Source organism: Suncus etruscus, chromosome 2, assembly GCF_024139225.1.
Source record: "Suncus etruscus isolate mSunEtr1 chromosome 2, mSunEtr1.pri.cur, whole genome shotgun sequence".
In the NCBI taxonomy this organism is placed as follows: Eukaryota; Metazoa; Chordata; class Mammalia; order Eulipotyphla; family Soricidae; genus Suncus; species Suncus etruscus.
The window spans coordinates 37,475,862-37,494,433 of record NC_064849.1 but is presented as its reverse complement, the minus strand read 5'-3'; the positions used below and the strand labels follow the sequence as shown (position 1 = coordinate 37,494,433).

The 18,572-nt window shown below is 38.7% G+C and overlaps 1 non-coding gene across 1 annotated transcript; it reads right to left on the bottom strand.

Moving 5' to 3' along the window:
* Window positions 1-13,236: 13,236 nt before the first annotated feature.
* LOC126002400 (U6 spliceosomal RNA) lies at window positions 13,237-13,340 on the bottom strand. Its single transcript, XR_007493113.1, has one exon. It is a non-coding gene; the product is annotated as a U6 spliceosomal RNA (small nuclear RNA).
* Between the last annotated feature and the right edge of the window lie 5,232 nt (window positions 13,341-18,572).

Genomic DNA, 18,572 nt, shown 5'->3' with positions numbered 1-18,572 from the left:
CAGTATTTTCTTAAGTCTCTCAAGACTGTACTGAACTTTGCAAATAAAAGTCATTTTGCTTTTCTCAGGTTGTGTTAGGTGCTGCCACAGAGTTGGGACTGGTACTCTTGAATGGGGGTTTGGGAGGAGGCACAGTATAGATTGGTAGCAGTGATGGCAGCCAGGAAGCTTGCCAATTTTCTTAGGGTTGACCTGATCCTAACTGCTCTGAGCATAGGAACACATGGTCTCTCTCCTTAGGGTCTTGCTCTGTTGAATGGATCTTGTAGAAAGGTTGCTGGACGTTCATGTTGCAAATTTTGATGAGCACTCTGCAGTCTCATTGCTCCAGAGGCACCTCATCCCTGCTGTGGGGCTCTGAGAGCAGATGCAGGACATAGCCCTAGAACAAATCCTGCCATTCCTGTGTTTTGGGACCTTCTATTTGTGCTCTGGGAGAATGGCTTCCTTTCGGATGAATTTCTTTTAAAAGCCCAGTAATGGAATTCTTTTAAATTGGATTCTGTTGGATCTCTCTACATTGCTTCTTGGTTTGTGTATGTTTATGTATTTCAGAACCCTGCTATTATTTTCAAATTTTCCCTAGAAAGTTCAGACTTTATTTAAAAAAGGGAGAATACAGTAGATGTAGGGGAGGAGACTTGTGTGGCTTCACTTCTGTAGACCTGAGATGGATTCATATCAACCCCTGCCCCAAACCCTGACTTTGCTATTCATGAAGTACTCTGTATAGCTTCTGGCTCCTTAAGACATGATGAAGAGATGGAACTCATTAATATTGGTGTCCATGACCAGCATGGCAAAGACCTTTTTTTTTTTTAATAATAGCTGGTAAACTAATATTTCAATGAAATGAAGTAAAGTTATGATTTAAAGATAAAGGAGTTTATAGATAAGTAGTTGAGCAAAGCTGAATATGAAGTGACAAACTTTCAGTCTGTATCCTCACTTCTGCAGTTTCTAATTTAAATTTTTTTTTTTTTTTTTTTTTTTTTTTGGTTTTTGGGCCACACCCGGCAGTGCTCAGGGGTTACTTCTGGTTGTCTGCTCAGAAATAGTTTCTGGCAGGCACGGGGGACCATATGGGACACCCGGATTCGAACCAACCACCTTTGGTCCTGGATCGGCTGCTTGCAAGGCAAACACCGCTGTGCTATTTCTCCGGGCCCTAATTTAAAATTCTTAAAGAATCTGTAAACCCTTAAATTAAAAAAATTAGGGGCCAGAGAGATTGTGACTCCACCCTGAATTTACGGGTAACTACCTGCAAGACCCGCCTATTTCCGGGAGGTGTCTTGGGCGGATATTACATGTACCTTTACCTGCAAGACCCCGCCCATTCTTGGGTGGGGTCTTGGTAAGGTTAAATAAGGCCTTTGACCCAAGGGATTAGGGTCTTTTGCCAGTTTGGAGGTTGGAGGAGACATGGATGAAAGAAGTTAAGATGCAGGGCTAGCTAAAAATGGCAAATGCTTAAGTAGGTTTATGATATAGGCCACACACATGATGGCCAGGGCCAATATAGATGTTATCTCTCATGAAGCCTGTCTGAATGAGTCTGATTCCCGACGCGACCACTGAAGATGATGACCTGCCAGTTAATGGGGGATGGAGCCAAGTGGCCGGGGCCCAAGAACAAAAGCCTCCATCTCCACCATCCAAGCCCATCCTAAGGGCTGTAACTCTACAAGAGATAGCACAGTGTTAGGTCGTTTGCCTTGCACGTAGCAGAACCAGGACTAATGGTGGTTCAAATCCTGGCATCCCATATGGTCCCCCGTGCCTGTCAGGAGTGACTTCTGAGCTCAGAGCTAAGACTAACCCCTGAGCGGTGCCAGGTGTGACCCAACTACCCACCCCTCAAATTTATTACAAATTTTAGATTGGCAAGATGGAGCACCAATATATGTCAAAGCAAGTTCTTATAAATTTAAATAAAATTTAGTTTTAAGGGACTGGAGAGATAACACAGAGGTTAAGATTCTTGTCTTGCAACCCTAGTTCAACCCCCAGAACAATACATATTCTCTTGAGTACCACCAGGAATGATCCCTGAGCATAGAACCAGGGGTAAACTTTGAGCACAGCTGAATGTGACCCTAGAGAAAAACTAAAACAAAAATTTATATTTAAAATAAGATATATAAAAAATTAATTTAAAAGAGCATATGCACTCCATTATTCATTGCAACACTTAGTACAATAGCTAAGATATGAGAAGCATCACAGAAAAAATCCATATAGAAAAAAGACTTACCTGACCACCAGGTGGCGCTCGCCTAAGGTTTTCTGTTAATATTCCCCGCTAATATTCTCATTTACATTGTCATATTCTCAAAATGAAATAAGCTGCCAGATTCCAAATAGGTAACATAGCAAAAGACAGAAGTTCATAAATCCAGAAAATGTGTTTATTTTAGAAATGAAGTCTATTTTCTGCAGTCCTTTGAGAAAGATAGGAATAACTTTAGAAAAATAATCCTATTTGATACTTCTGTTCTTTGACACACTTTATTTAATGAATGCAATATACTTTGATTCACATAAAATAGTATGTGGGTGTGGTCAGAGCAATATCACAGTGGGCAGGGAGCTTGCTTTTTGTGCACTGCCGACCTGGGTTCAATCCCTGGCATCTCACAAGTCCCCAGTGCCACTCTAGAAGTTATTCCTGAGCTCAGAGCCAGGAGTAACTCCTGAACACTGCCTATTGTAACCCAAAAACTTAAAAATGTATGGAGTTTAATAATTCTGATGGTAATATTCAGTTTAATATGATTCTCATGTACTTAGGAGTAATATTTGAAATTTGATATTTATGATTTAAATGGCAGGTTGCCATTAATTCTTGTCGTAAAGCAGAGTGGGAGAACTTTATTGTCAAGGAACTGAAAAGCATGCACTTAAATATAAAAACACAGTTCCGGGCACCACTGAACTTTGTAATGTGCCTGTTAAGGCAAGGCAAGGGATGGGGAACAGGGGTGCAAGTTAAGAGATGACACAGTATGGGACATTGGTGATGGGATTTGACATTTGTGGGGGATTGAAATATTACATGCCTAAAATCAACTATCAATAACCTTGTAAACAATTTATCCTTTAAATAAATACATTAATTAAAAGACATGGAGTGGGGGTAAGTCAAAAAGGGCATAAAAGACAGTGTGGTAACACAAAAACCTTTATGTTGTCACTTAATGAGAGGTTTACCAATTGATTATTTAATTTTTAGCCTGTCACATCTTGTTAATTCCTGTAGTTTATAATAACCTTCTTTTAGGCACTTAGTTAACTGGTAGCATTTTTATATGTAATTATAAGTACCTGTACAGTTATCCCATAATTAAAGCTTGTTCTGAATATTTACCGTATAGACTTGCTAATGGAAAATTTGCTCTATAGAGTTGAGTTCTATATTTTAGCTATTATTTTTCTTTTACTTTATTTAAGGAAAATCCAATACATCGTATAGTTGACCATAATACATTTGTTTCCAGATACGTGAAGCCACATTATCAGGGGAAAAAAAAAAGACAGAAAGGAAAAATTAAAAAGAAAAAGGAAGAAAAGAAATAAATTTAAAAAGTAAGAAAAAGAAAAATACAGTAGTACTTTTGTGAAAATTATTGTATTTCCAATTATGTCATTAATATACAATGGTTTACAGAGGGTTAATAAGCTCTTGATGTTAGCTGTTCTTTCTGTTAAATTGGTGTGTTCCTAGAGTGCTAACAGCATCAAACAAATGAAGTTGTCTAGAAATTCAAAGCTCTCTATGAATGGAGCCAGTTCCCATGACGGTATGCTTCAAGGATGGAGAAACCCTGAATCTCTTAGGCCACTGGAATTTCCTTCCTTCCCCAATACTTACTGTGCCTATGGAAAAAAAAAAAGTGGGGGGAACACCAAACCCTGCCACTCTAGCACTTTTTTTCTTGTTTTGTTTTGTTTGTTTTTGATATTATTTTCCTTCTCTTTTTTCTTCCACTTTTTTCTTTCTTTTTCACTCTTGTGGATATTATTTGGTGATTTTTGGGGGGGGGGGCTGGGTGCATTTTTTTTCTCTTGGCAGTTGCTACCAAATTTTTCTTCTCTTTTCCTTAACTTTTTTTTTTATCTCCAACAGAATTGCATAACTTGAATCATTCAACCTCATAAATTGAGGGGGGGGGGATGATGATACCAGGACCAGTCATATGAACATGTAGTGAAAATAAAAAATGATCAGACTTGAAGACCAAATCTAAAGTCAATGACAACAGAATAGATACCCAATCTACAACAAGCTGTAAAGTGGAGACCAGTTACACTAGTATTGGGGGGGGAGGGGTAAAGGAGGGAGATATGCTGGGAACAGGAGTGGAGGAAGGACAACATTGGTGGTGGGAATGCCCTTCATTCATTGTCACTATGTACCGTAAATAATTCTGTGTAACGCACTTCAGTCACAATAAAAATTAAAAAAAAAACAAAACAACTATGTAAGTCATAGAAAAAAAAAAAGAAATTCTAAGGCTCTCTTACAGATACTCTCACTTTTTTTTTTTTTTTTTTTTTTTTTTTTTTGGTTTTTGGGCCACAACCCGGCAGTGCTCAGGGTTACTTCTGGCTGTCTGCTCAGAAATAGCTTAGCTACTGGCAGACACGGGGGACCATATGGGACATCGGGATTCGAACCAACCACCTTTGGTCCTGGATCGGCTGCTTGCAAGGCAAATGCCGCTGTGCTATCTCTCCAGGCCTGATACTCTCACTTTTAGGGATGTATACTAAGCTGCCAGGCCTCCTGTTCTCTTTTGATATCAGGTGATGTTTCACAGAAACTATTTGGTAGTATTTCTATTTCTGTAATTTCCTTGAAGAACCTGAAAACATTGGCAATGGACCATCTTTAAAGTTTTAAAAAATTAACTACTGAATTTATCTGGGCATGGACTTATATTTTGAAGATTTCAATAAATCTGATCAGGCATTCCAACTCTTCTTGGTTTACTTGGGAAATTATAAAAGGCCTATAATTTATCTACTTCTATGAAGTTCTCTCACTTCATGGTATAGAGATTCTCAAAGTAATCTCTAATATTCCCTTGAATTTCTGTCGTATCTGTGATTTTTCTCCCTTTCATTTCTAATTTGTTTTATAAGGCTTCTCTCTCTCTCTGTGAGTCTTCCTAGTGATTTATTGATTTTGTTTATTTGGTCAAAGAGCCAACTCTTGTTTTAATTGATCTTTTTAATTCTTTTTGTGATTCCAGTTCAGTAATTTCTTTTTTGAGGGGGGAGGGACTTTTTTGGGTCACATCTGGTGGCGCTCAGGGTTTACTCCTGGCTCTGTGCCCAGAAATCACTCCTGGCAGACTTGGAGGATCATATGGATGCCAAGAATTGAACTAGGGTCTGTCGAGGGTTGGACACATGCAAGGAAAACGCCCTACTGCTGTGATACTGCTCTGACCCTCAGTTCAGTAATTTCTGCTCTGAATTTTATTATGTCCTTTCTCCTATCTAGTATCCTCATTTAATTTGTTTTCAGGAATCTTTTCATTTTTCTCTTTGAATTTTCTCTATTCAGTGAGGACTGTTTAGGGTTCTCCATTTCTATTTGTGATTAACATCTATTTTCAGTGCTTCATGGTCTCAGAAGGTAGTTAGTATAATTTTTATCCTCTAGAGTTTGTGGAGGTAAATTTTGTGCCCCAACACATAGGATATTCTGGACAATATCTCATAATTCTAGAGAAGAATTTGTATTTGGCTTTTGGAAAGAGCAGGTTGTTTAAAGGATCTTGTTCTACTTTTTTTTTTTTTTGAGGAGACACACCTGAAAGTGCTATTCCTGACTTAGTGCTTAGTGTTCACTGTTGTAATGCTTGAGACAAAGCCATATGCGGTACCAGGGATTACTCCCATACAAAACATGTGCTCCATCCTGCTGAGCTCTCTTTCTGGTCATGTTTCCAGCCTTGTAATATACTGCCCAAGTGTCTGCTTTTGTTCTACTTTGATTTATTTTTAAATATCTGATTAATCTGCCAAATGGTAATCGTAGAAAAGAAATTTGAATGTCACCATTTTATCACTCCTGATAATAGCTCTTGTGTAAGGACTAAAAGAAATGAAAATATAGTTTAGAAAACATTAATTGTAGCTCTTTGTTAACGGAAATTATAGTGTTGAATGCAAGTAAATTGTACTATAAAGTCTACAAGTAATATTATTTATATTTTTAGTTTAGAAAACATTTGATTTGGGGGAAAGAATAACTGATATATGTGGCAGAAATTACTGGATCAGAGATTTATTTGTCTCTGGAGTAGAAAACCACCTTTCATCTTTAGAGATGACCAGGTTTAAGAAAGTTTTAACCTTAGGTGAGTAACTGGGTTTCTTTTATAATCAAAAGACAAACTTTTGAAGACTTTTTAGAAATACCTTGTTAAGGGAATTCCCTTTCATGACCCCAATTTTTACTATGCCTATGCAGGAAAACAACAACAACAACAACAACAACAACAAAGAGGTGGGAGCACAAAATAGTTTTTTTTTTATTATCTACTTATCTATCCATTTATTTTTTATTTTTATCTTTCTTGACTTCTTTGTTTTGGTGTTGATATTGAAGTTGATGTCCCCAATCTTATTTTATGTTATTTTATCTTTTTTTTTCTTTTTGTGCTCTGGCATGGTTTTATTTCAGGACCGAGACCATTAAGTGGTGCTTGCCTTTAGTGTTGTAGTGCTCACTGGATATTTTATTCTATATTTCTTTTTGTATTGTTGTGGTATTTCAATTTCTTTCTTCCTGTCCTCTCTCAAACTAAGGTTGAGAGCCTCTAGAAGGATTACACCCATTTTCGGCTTATTTGATTTTTACCCCATTTTATTGCTTTTTCTTTCTTCAAACAAAACCACATAACTTGAACTATCTAGTTTCTAGGGGGAAATAAGGGAGGGTACTAGGACCAACCAGATACATGATCACTAAATAGTAAGCTAGACACAGAGGGGACCACTTATTCTAGCAGCCTGGCGGGGTGAGAGTGGGGGATAGGGGATGCAGGATGGGAAGGGGGTGAAGGGAGGGCAAATTTGGTGATGGGAATTCCCCTGATTCAATGTTAATATGTACCTAAAATACTACTGTGAAAGATATGTAAGCCAATATGGTCAAAATAAAAATTATATTAAAAAAAAAGAAATACCTTGTTAGTAGAATTCTTTTAAAAGTGGAACTAGAATCTAGAGCCTGTGACTGAGAATTGCCATATTATTAGCATTCGTGAAATAAGGATAGGTTTTTGTCTGGGTTTTAATGGCCCGGACACTCATATGTAGTATCCTTTGCAGTATTCATGGCACAACTTGTCTCTAAAAGTACTTAAGATAGTGAAAAGGCAAACAATGCTTGTTTGAGGTGGGACTCTAACTTTGTCTACATTCTTGGTATAAAGGCAGACTTCTAGTGTATCTGGCTTTAGCCTACACCCCTTGCTCTTCAGACAGACTGGGAAGGAGAATAGCTCCCACAGTGCCTGATTCTGTTTCCTTTATTCCAAGGGTATTTGAGCCTCCTTTTTCCTACAAATGGCTCTGAACACTCTCTAAGAAGTGTCCCTATTCTTCTAGCACTGCTCTAGCCAATTGACACATATAGTTGCTCTCTTAGTGTGCATGAAGTCAGGAGTTCTGAAGTGAATGGGTAGTGACTGTAAGGAAAACCCTGTTTCCTTTTCTTTTCAAAACCTCTGAGGGCACCTTGGCTTATGGACCTTATTCTGTATTAGCAAATCCATTAGAGTCATACCTTCTTCTGTCTGTCTCCCTTCCACTCTACTTCTGCTGGCTCATCTCCTCTATTGATTCTCTTGCCTTCCTGAATTTCAGAGGGATGCTTGTGATGATACATAATATGCCTATCAGATAGCCCAGGACCATCTGTCTGGTCCCTTTAGCCAGTAAGATTGTGTAGCCACAGATGCTGGGGAAGAGGACATTGATATAATCAATGGGTCATGATTTAGCCGCCATACCCCACTATCTGAGCACTGATGTTCCTGGGCCCAGAATGAAGCTTCTTATCTTTTTCTTTCTACATGAGATCCCCAGAAGGCAGCTTCCATTGCTGTTGGTTTCTTTTTGGTTATGAATGACCCATGAAGCTGTGTTGCTTCTCGTGCCTTTCCTACCCAAAAGGCCCCAGATCCCTGTGGGCTGTCAAGTTCTTCAGATTGAGGGTGATAGTGTCAAACTTGACACTGATCCAAATCACTGTTGCCCTTGTTGTCACCACCATCCACACAGACAACACTGTGGAGGGCACCAACAAAGTGAACACACTTCAACCTCAGCTCCATCCCCATGGGAAGAGATGTGAGTCTGGGAAGGGGGCTACAAGAGAAGCTGAGAGTGATGGGAACTATGTTCTGTCATCGAGCACCAGGTTCATATTTCTAAATCAGCTTCTCTCTGATCTTGGTCAGTATCCCACTCTGTCCCAGCAGGCTCCTTTGGCCCTCCTTACTCTGCCATTTCTTCTTCCAGACCTGGATCCCCTGGAATTCTAGTATAAACACAGCTGGGCCTCCGGCTGCTTCACAACACATGCTTCTCTTCAGCTACCTTCCCAACTGTTTACATTCCACACTTGAAGACCTCTGGCTCCTTTAAGAAATGTAGAGAAAAAATAAGTACAGTTCCTAATTTTTCACACCTTCTACCTAGTCTCTGGCTAAGCATCTGGATTCTATTGGAAACCATTTGTCCTAATTTAGAATTTCCTATGAACCTGGTAAGGGATTACTATTGAAATACATAATTTAGTAACTTCATATTTTACAAGTCATGTCAAGTGCCATACCAAATAGGGTTTGACCGGATTTATTACTGTTGAAAAGGAAATCTTTGATTTCACTGCTCCTAGCTACTATTGATTCTTTTCATACTAGAATGTGTGAAATTAGAGCTAGAGAAAACATTATTTTTTCCACTCATGATTTGGTTGGAATAAATGTTTTCACTTTGTGAAATAAGCAGTGAAAGACTTTTCATGAATTTCAGTCTATGTTTAATGAGTTTTGTTCCCAAAGATGAACTGTATTGAAACTTCACATTTGTAGCCCTAAGAAATGGATAAATCTAAGATCCTGCACCAGCTTCAGTTTTTCCATGAGGAATCAATAATCTTCAGGTCTTGGAGACCGAACAACCTCTGCTTAATGAGACTGACTTTGTAGAGGAAGGAGGATAAAGAGCGGTTAGGTGTTGCCATAGAAGAGAATTTCTCTGTACAATTTTCTAGTGTCTTCATTTTTATATTTAAATGGGGAAAGGAGACTTTTGGGCCATGCCTAGCAGTGCTTGGGCTCTACTCCTGGCTTTGTGCTTGGGGATCACTCCTAGAAGTGCTCAGAGAACTATATGGTGCTGGATATCAAACTAATCTTGGCTGTATATGAGGCAAGCTCTTAACTCCCCAGAATTTTCTTTCCAGCCTCAAGCCTCTTTAGGTAGGAGTGAGATCATATTATTCTAATGATACAGAAATAGGTGACTACCTTTAAGAAGTAACAAAGTCAAGGACAAGGTTATGGTGAAAGAATGGAGATTCATGGGGGCCAGGAAAGGCATTATAAAAACAGGTTCAGAGTCATTGGACTATAGGACTATCATTGATATTTTTATTGATGGTCATAACTCTTCTTTTTTGGATGGTGGTGCCAGGTATTGAGCTCTGGGTTTCACAGAAGCAAGGCAAACACTCTACCACTAAGCTGTATCACTCAAATCTATGATTACTTTAAACAAAACAAATAATATTTTGATTGAGGTAACTTGCCTAATAGTGCTATGTAAGGTTCAGGTTGCACCATAACCAACATTTCTATATAATACGTTAAATTCACTTCTGAAGGTCTATCTTATCATTTCCTGGGTAAGTTGCTTACCACAAAAATAGATTGCTGACAAATGTAGACTCCATGTCTGCATTTGGCTTACTCCATAGACTTACTTTGTTCTCCGAAGAGATTTAAACCAAGATATAAAGGATTATTGTCTACATCAACCATGCAACTGAAAGCGGGTAATCTTGGGAGGAGAGAGTGAGCCAAGTTCTTGCCCTGCCAAAGCTATGCCTGCTGTACCCATCACCCACAACTGCTGCTTTGCCAAAGACATTCCTTAACCAGTCCTCTATAACTCTGTAGAGACACCAATCTGACCAAAACTTTATTTATGCCATTATTTAGGCTGACATCACCAGAACATTTTTGGGATGAGTTTGGGTACTCTCTCCTCACCTTCTTATACTTCCAGAAGGCCTAGCAGTGGAAAATACACCTCATAAACACTGCAGTATCAACAATAGTGTTTTGTAATTCCTGGACAACTCCATTTTTGTTTAATACTGTCATCTTTATAGGAACACATCAATTTAGACACCAGAGTATCTGAAACCACCTAATGTTCAGAAACAAAAGAAGTAACAGAATGATCAACTAGTAACAAGAGCTTAATACTTAATATACCAATGATGAAGACTTAATGACCTAATTGTGAGATACAGTCATTTTCACAAATTTTCTTGTTGCTGTACTTTTTTTTAAATTTTCTTTTTAAAATATTTCACGTACCTGGAAAAAAATGCATTATGATCAACTATGTCAACTATGTGATTTATGGTCTTTAAATGAAGTAATTTACATATATGTACATATATGTAATTATATATGTAATTAAATTAATTCCTGGTGCCTTGAAAATATGTAACTAAATTCTTATTTGTGTTTTATGTCGTTCAGATCCACTTAGGTCTGATCATTTTTGGGAATGAAGCTGTGTTGTGTGGTACCCGACTTGAAACAAAGATCTCTTCTGCCACCTGCTGGATAATCTGAGGAACGCAGAGGATTTTTCCACAGGAAAACGGGGGAGTTTGATGAATTTCGTTTCAAATGTACTTCAACAGTTGAGAATTTAGCCAAGTATTAAACAGATTAGTTTTTGCCTCTGTGAAAGCTCGCTCGCCTTTGATCCTTCATTCGTCTTAGTGAACTCAACGTGGTCGTTTCCGATTTGGCCTTGAAGTCTTGGCTCCCTGTTCCTAGCGGTGGAGTCAGTGCCTCCAATTTGGTTTCCTTCATTTTGGCAGGGTTTTACCTTCCCACTGATGGAAGTTTTGCAAAGCAGAGGGAAAAAGTCATTACGTTTGAAATTCTGCCACGACATTCTCGTGTATTTCCAGGCTGCCATCCCTGGTACAACTCTCCAAAGATGTAATATTTAGAAAGAAAATTTGTAGTGCACCTGCTCTGAAGGAAAACTACCTCGACGGTTGATGGCATGCTTTGAGGAAATCAGCAAATTTAAATTTTGATTCATTGGGCCTTAGCTTCTTTCCTTAGACTTCCCGATGTCTCTGTCAAGTGCATCTAGCTTCCAAGGTCAGGAAACAAAGTCCCTCTACTCATCATTAGCCAAGAGATTTTTCCAGGGGATTCTGGCACCAGCTTTTCCCCCAGTAAGTTGAGTGCAGCACTTTGGGCTGAGGGCTGACATCATTCGGCAGCTCTGCTATCTTTAGAATTTGGTCTCATCCTACACAAAGCTCTTTTCAGGCCCAGTTTGACATTCTGTTATCGTACCGTGATCCCACGAGATCAGAAAGCATAATGTGGCCATTCAGACTGTCTTGTAGCCCAAATAGGGCGTTCGTATTCCGTTAGAGGAAGGCTGATGCCAAGCAGGGAGAAAGCAACCAACATTCAGTGGAGACTGCCGATTTATTAGATAGGAGACAACCCCTCCCCCCCAAAAAAAACTATCAAAAGAACCCAACTTCAGAAGCACATAAATTCTTTTTCTTTGTTATGCTAAGCATTGAGATGACCAGATCCTAGGTGGTTGTGTGTGGCAGTACAAGAGGCTCTTTTCTGTTCTTCCTTGTGGTATTGTTTTGCAAGTCCACTGACACAGAATTCATTTGCTGAAATCAGTTTTCGTTCTTGACAAGTTTTCCATAGGTTGTTGAACATTAAAATTTTGGTGATGTGCTTGGAAGCTAAAAACTCTCTGCTGGACTTTTCTGATTTTTATCCTCTACTCTTGTTTTCTTTGACTAGTTTCTGCACCTGGTACAATTTTTATAAAGCTAGTTCCAGATGTGAGAATAGCAGCGTGTGGAAGAAAAGTAGGCTATTGAGTTTGTTCCATGGAATGTTTCATACCTAGAGTAGACTTTCTTTGCAGAGTTATTTTAAAACTGGGCCCTCCTTAGAAAGGTAAGTAGAACTGTGAAAAGTAGTATTTTTTTTATAAATATGATTTACACACTAACTATCAAATAGGGGAAAAGAAACAATAGCCATAATGTTTCTTTGCCGATGAGCATGCCATTTCTCATTATTATCAACAAGAATAATAGCAATTGATAAATCCCATCTCTTTTAGGGGAAGTGGAGGGGAAATTGCTTAAGAACTAGTTCTGGTTCTGTGCTCATCCTCTGGGGGTGCTTGGGAGATGCATGTATGTGGTGCTGAGAATTGAACTGAAATGGGGGCATGCACTGATAAGCCTTTGTACCCCCCAATAAATTCTACCTCTTAAAAGGTTTATCAGACTCAGGAAACTTGTATTAATTAAAACTTTCTTCCAAGTTGACTACTGTGCTACATAGGATGTCATGAAGGGGTGATGATGCCTATATAATCTGGGCTTCACTAATGTGAACATTGTGATTATATTTTGTTTGTTTATTTTTGGGTCACACCTGGCAGCTTTTAGGAGTCACTCCTGGCTCTGTGTTCAGAAATCACTCCTGTCAGTCTTGGGGGACTATCTGGGATGCTGAGGATCAAACCTGGATCGGCCACTTGTAAAGCAAATGCCCTTACCTGCTGTGCTATATCTCTCTGGCTCCAAACATTGTGATTGGCATGAGGAATATAAGAAGAAATTTTCTTTCTTTCTTTCTTTCTTTCTTTCTTTCTTTCTTTCTTTCTTTCTTTCTTTCTTTCTTTCTTTCTTTCTTTCTTTCTTTCTTTCTTTCTTTCTTTCTTTCTTTCTTTCTTTCTTTCTTTCTTTCTTTCTTTCTTTCTTTCCCTTCCTTCCTTCCTTCCTTCCTTCCTTCCTTCCTTCCTTCCTTCCTTCCTTCCTTCCTTCCTTCCTTCCTTCCTTCCTTCCTTCCTTCCTTCCTTCCTTCCTTCCTTCCTTCCTTCCTTCCTTCCTTCCTTTCTTTCTTTATTTCTTTCTTATGGAATTTACATGTTATCCTTGTGCAGGGCCATGCAAATCTTCTCTATCATTCAGATTTTAGTATATGTACTGTTGAAGTGAGCATGCACATTTTTCTTTATACTGTCTGTGAAGATCCTGTTTACTAAGAAATCTAGTATCAAGGGTGGGAGAATTGGGTAAGTGCATTAGTGGATAAGGATATTTGGGACTGGTTTTATTCGGCTGCTCACCAATTGTAAAAGAATCTCTTTTGTTGACAGTTCCTCATCTAAAAAGTGAATGGTATCATTTCTATATACACTTTTAGTCTTTAAATTCCAAAACCTTTTCACAAAGTAAACAGACCCCTGTAAAGACATTTCTAGTATATAGATTGCATTCTAACAAGCTCATTTTGTACCTGCATTTAAATGAGTCTTGAAATAAGATGTGAGTAGTTAAATTATATCTTTTACTTATTTATGTCACTGTCTTTCTCCAGTCATCTATCCCTGTTCATATGTTATTATTTTTTTTTTTTTTTATTTCTCTCGGGTAGGTGAGAGGGAATGGTTTGGCCACACCGAGAGGTGCTCAGGGCCTTTTCCTTTCTTTGTACTCTGGCCATGCTTAGGAAATCATCTTTGGTGCAGTGGATCAAACTGCGGTTGAAAAGATGAACAGGGCAAATACTGTAACCCCTCTTCTATCTCTCTTGCCTTTGTCTAGGTGTTCTTTAGTTTTTTTATTTAGCTCCTAACACAATCTTTCTCAAATACCTTTTGATCTGAACTCTACTGAACTTGATTCCTATTGCTTATAACAAAGTGGCCCCAACTTATACCTTTGGAATATATCAAAGATCTGCTTGTACACTTGGTGTTTAGACAATAGTAGACAGAAAGGACATGCAGTTATTTCCACACATGCACAAGAAACTGTTCCTGAGGTCAGTTTAGGCTGCCTATCCCCAGGAGATAGTACTTTAGCAACATCTGAGTGGAGTCTTTTAAATGAGATTGTGAAAAGTTCCAATTGATTGAAAAATACAAATTCATGCAGAAATTATATACCCTATTAAAGTAGGAGTATTATAATTACAGTTAGGAATATTATCTGATTATTCATCTCCATTCTACTAAGGAGAAAATACTTATGGTTAGAGACAAAGTTTCATTTTGTACTTGAATTTTTCTTCTCAAGAGTTTTAGGGGCCGGGTAGGTGGCGCTGGAGGTAAGGTGTATGCCTTGCAAGCGCTAGCCAAGGAAGGACCGCGGTTCGATCCCCTGGCGTCCCATATGGTCCCCCCAAGCCAGGGGCGATTTCTGAGCACATAGCCAGGAGTAACCCCTGAGCGTCAAACGGGTGTGGCCCAAAAACCAAAAAAAAAAAAAAAAAAGAGTTTTAGGGTCAGCAATATCAATACTTTATCTACGTTCTGCTTTCAGAATGCTTGGGGAGATAAGTTATTTTAACCTCTGGAGTTTGGGATCAAAAAGAAGTTTTGGAACCCTAAAAAAGTATGAAGGTTATGGCATCTATCTACCTTGCATTCAACCTGAGTTCTATCCCCAGCATTGCATCTCGTTTCTAGTGCATGGCCATTAATAATGCCTGAGCATAGATCCCGAGTTAGAAGTAAGCCTTGTACACTGCCAGGTAAGACTCCAATCCTTACTTCCCATGTTTTTTGGGTAAAAACAAGAGTAAAAAACAACTTTTTGGGTAAAAACAACTTTTTACTTTGGGTAAAAAAGACTTTCTGAGCGATTTTGCTTCTTACTCTTCCCCCTCGCTCTTACTATATTTCTCCCTTTCCTCAAATTTTCTATTTCTCAGCAGCTGATTGTATCATCTATTGAGGTTCTGCTCTAGCATAGAATTCAGGACACAAGAATAATCCACTGGCCCCAGGCAGAGACCAGTCCTCAAGATATGGTTGCACTTATCCCAGCTACATACAGAGGGGAACTTCTGGTTAAATGCATTACTTTACAGTATTCCTTCATTCTAGTTAAACCTTCTTGCCTCAGGAGGATTTCTTTTCTCTAGGAAGATTGCTGTCCTTAACTGCCATCTAGCTTGAGTAAGAGGTCATCCAGGTCCTCCAAAGAAATTTTAAACAACTTTAAGCCTCCATGTGAAGGAATTGTAATCTATGTTTTTTTTCAAAAGGTTCCTCTATTTTCACAATAGTTCTTGGTGCAAACAGGAACCTGGGTGGCAAACTTCTTTTAGACTCCCTCAGCAGCAGCCCTCCAAAGCCTTTCATCATTATAAACAGTTGGTGATTGGGTTTCTAGGCACCACATGCCAAGTCTCATGAAAAGAGCTAAAAATTCTCTTGGTTAGTAAATGATGTATAGAAAGGAAAGATCAATAAGTATTAATATAACAATATTAGAAATGTTAAGGTTAACATTATAAAATAGCTAAGAGTTTTGAAGGGTTGAACCATTGTTGAATAATGATTTTAGGTTCTAGACTTATAAATTTTTTTTTTTTTGGTGATTTTTGGGTCACACCCGGCAGTGCTCAGGGGTTATTTCTGGCTCCAGGCTCAGAAATTGCTCCTGGCAGGCACAGGGGACCATATGGGCGCTGGGATTCGAACCGATGACCTCCTGCATGCAAGGCAAACGCCTTACCTCCATGCTATCTCTCCGGACCCGACTTATAATTTTTTGACTTTGAAGAAAACAAAGGAACAACATCACTTTCTCTTTGAGCAATAAAAGCATCTTGCAAGTCCATCTTTCTATTTCTACAAAAGTTTCTGAGGTTAGAGGTGACGTAGCCAACCAAGGCCTTTCTTAACCTCCAATCCATTAAAATGGGAGCAATATAAAAAGGTAGTATTTTTTTCTTTTTTTTTGTTTTTTGGGACACACAGGTTCAGAAATCTCTCTTGGCAGGCACAGGGGGTGAGGGTAGGTGACCTTACGGGATACCAAGATTCGAACCCCCATCTCACCTCAATCGGCTGCATGCAAGGCAAATGCCCTACCACTGTGCTCTCTCTCAGGCCCCAAAAAGGTAGTTTTAAGCCACTAAATTCTGGCGTTAGTTTTAACACTTTAAAAACTGCTTTTAAAGTGATGGAAGTTTTCCTTTAAATTTTAAAGACTACTCAGAATGGCAAAGATAATCTTTGACTTTGGACTCAAAGAGGCTCTTGTTTTATTTATTTATTTATTTATTTATTTATTTATTTATTTGTTCTTGGGCCACTCCCGGCGGTGCTCAGGGGTTACTCCTGGCTTTCTGCTCAGAAATAGCTCCTGGCAGGCACAGAGGACCATGTGGGACACCGGGATTCGAACCAACCACCTTTGGTCCTGGATCGGCTGCTTGCAAGGCAAACGCCACTGTGCTATCTCTCCGGGCCCAAGACTACTTTTCATTTTAGGTTTTTGTGGTTTTTTTTGGCCTAGAGTTTTTCCATTAAAACTTACAGAACAGGGGCTGGAGAGATAGCATAGAGGTAGGGCTTTTGCCTTGCAGGCAGAAGGATGGTGGTTAGAATCCTGGCATCCCCTATGGTCCCCTGAACCTGCCAGGAGATATTTCTGAGTGTAGAGCCAGGATTAACCCCTGAGCACTGCTGGGTGTGACCCAAAAACCAAAAAACCAAACCAAACAAAAACAAACAAACAAATAAACCTCACAGAACAATAGCTGGAACAATATCACAGCATATAAGGTATTTGCCTTGCATGTGGCTGACCCAAGTTTGATACCCTGCACCCCATATGGTCCCAGAGTCTACAAGGAGTGATCTTTGAGCATAGAGCAGGTGTTGGTCCTGAGCACAACTGGGTGTGGTCCCCCAAAAGTCATAAAAATAAAAATTAAAAAAAAATTACACCTATATTCATTGCAGCACTATTTACCATAGCAAGACTCTGGAAACAACCAAGATGCCCTTCAACAGATGAATGGCTAAAGAAACTGTGGTACATATACACAATGGAATATTATGCAGCTGTCAGGAGAGATGAAGTCATGAAATTTTCCTATACATGGATGTATACGGAATCTATTATGCTGAGTGAAATAAGTCAGAGAGAGAGAGAAAAACGCAGAATGGTCTCACTCATCTATGGGTTTTAAGAGAAATGAAAGACATTCTTGCAATAATAATTTCCAGACACAAAAGTGAAAAGAGCTGGATGTTCCAGCTCACCATAGGAAGCTCACCACAAAGAGTGATGAGTTTAGTTAGAGAAATAACTACATTTTGAACTTTCCTTATAACGAGAATGTATGAGGGAAATGGAGAGCCTGTTTAGAGTACAGGCGGGGGTTGGGTGGGTAGGAGGGAGACTTGGACATTGGTGATGGGAATGTTGCACTGGGGATGGGTGGTGTTCTTTACATGACTGAAACCCAAAAACAATCATGTATGTAATCAAGGTGTTTAAATAAAAAAAATAACATAAAACAAAACTCACAGAACTGAATAAGGTGGGTCCAAGGTCCAACTGTCATTCTGTGAATATATGAGGTACCACAGCTGGTTCTGAGAAATAAGCTTTTGGTTGCCTGTCAGGAAGAAAAGCCACATGTGCACACACACATGACAATTATGTGTGTAATGAGATACGCTCATGAAGATTTTTGGAGAAGAAAGTAGTGTGGTATAACTTTGTAATTTTAAGATTGCTTATTATTCAAGTGCGGTGACTAAAAGGGAGGGAGACATGGTATATACAGGAAATACTACTGCAGATGAATGGAAGAAAAGTCATCCTTAATTCAAAGAGAGGGAAGAAGACAATCTAAGTAAATGAGATTTTGTAGGTAATAGGAAAGGTATAAAATTAAAATTCTGTCATGTGAAGAGCTGATTTTGTGTTTTTGGACGAGCATCTAGAAACTTCTTTGGCATTTTGAGACACAGATCACAGAGAAAAAGAACAAATTAAGATGTTGTGATTATTATAAAAGACAAAAATTTGGAACTGGTTTATTTTTACACTTATAAAAGAAAGACTAAATTTTCCATAACTTTATCTTAGAAAGTACTTCACATTTGCTTATTGAATTACTTACAACTAAAGAAATTGTAGCTATGTTATTATTAATTTTCCCCCGATTTGACCTTAGTTGCTTCTCTGGTAGAAAAGTTATTTTGCTCTAATTGGGACCAGATTAATTTTAAATATAAGTGTTGGGTCTTGAAGGTGTCATTACTCCAGAGAGAAACAAAAGTAATAGATTGAAAAACAAAGCCTGAAAACAGTGTTCCAGGAAAATAGTGAGTGGGAGAGACTTGTGACATCTGAGAGTTGGGAGAAAAGTATGAAAAGTGACAGAACATTTTTGGAGAACCCTTATTGGAGGGGCTCCAAG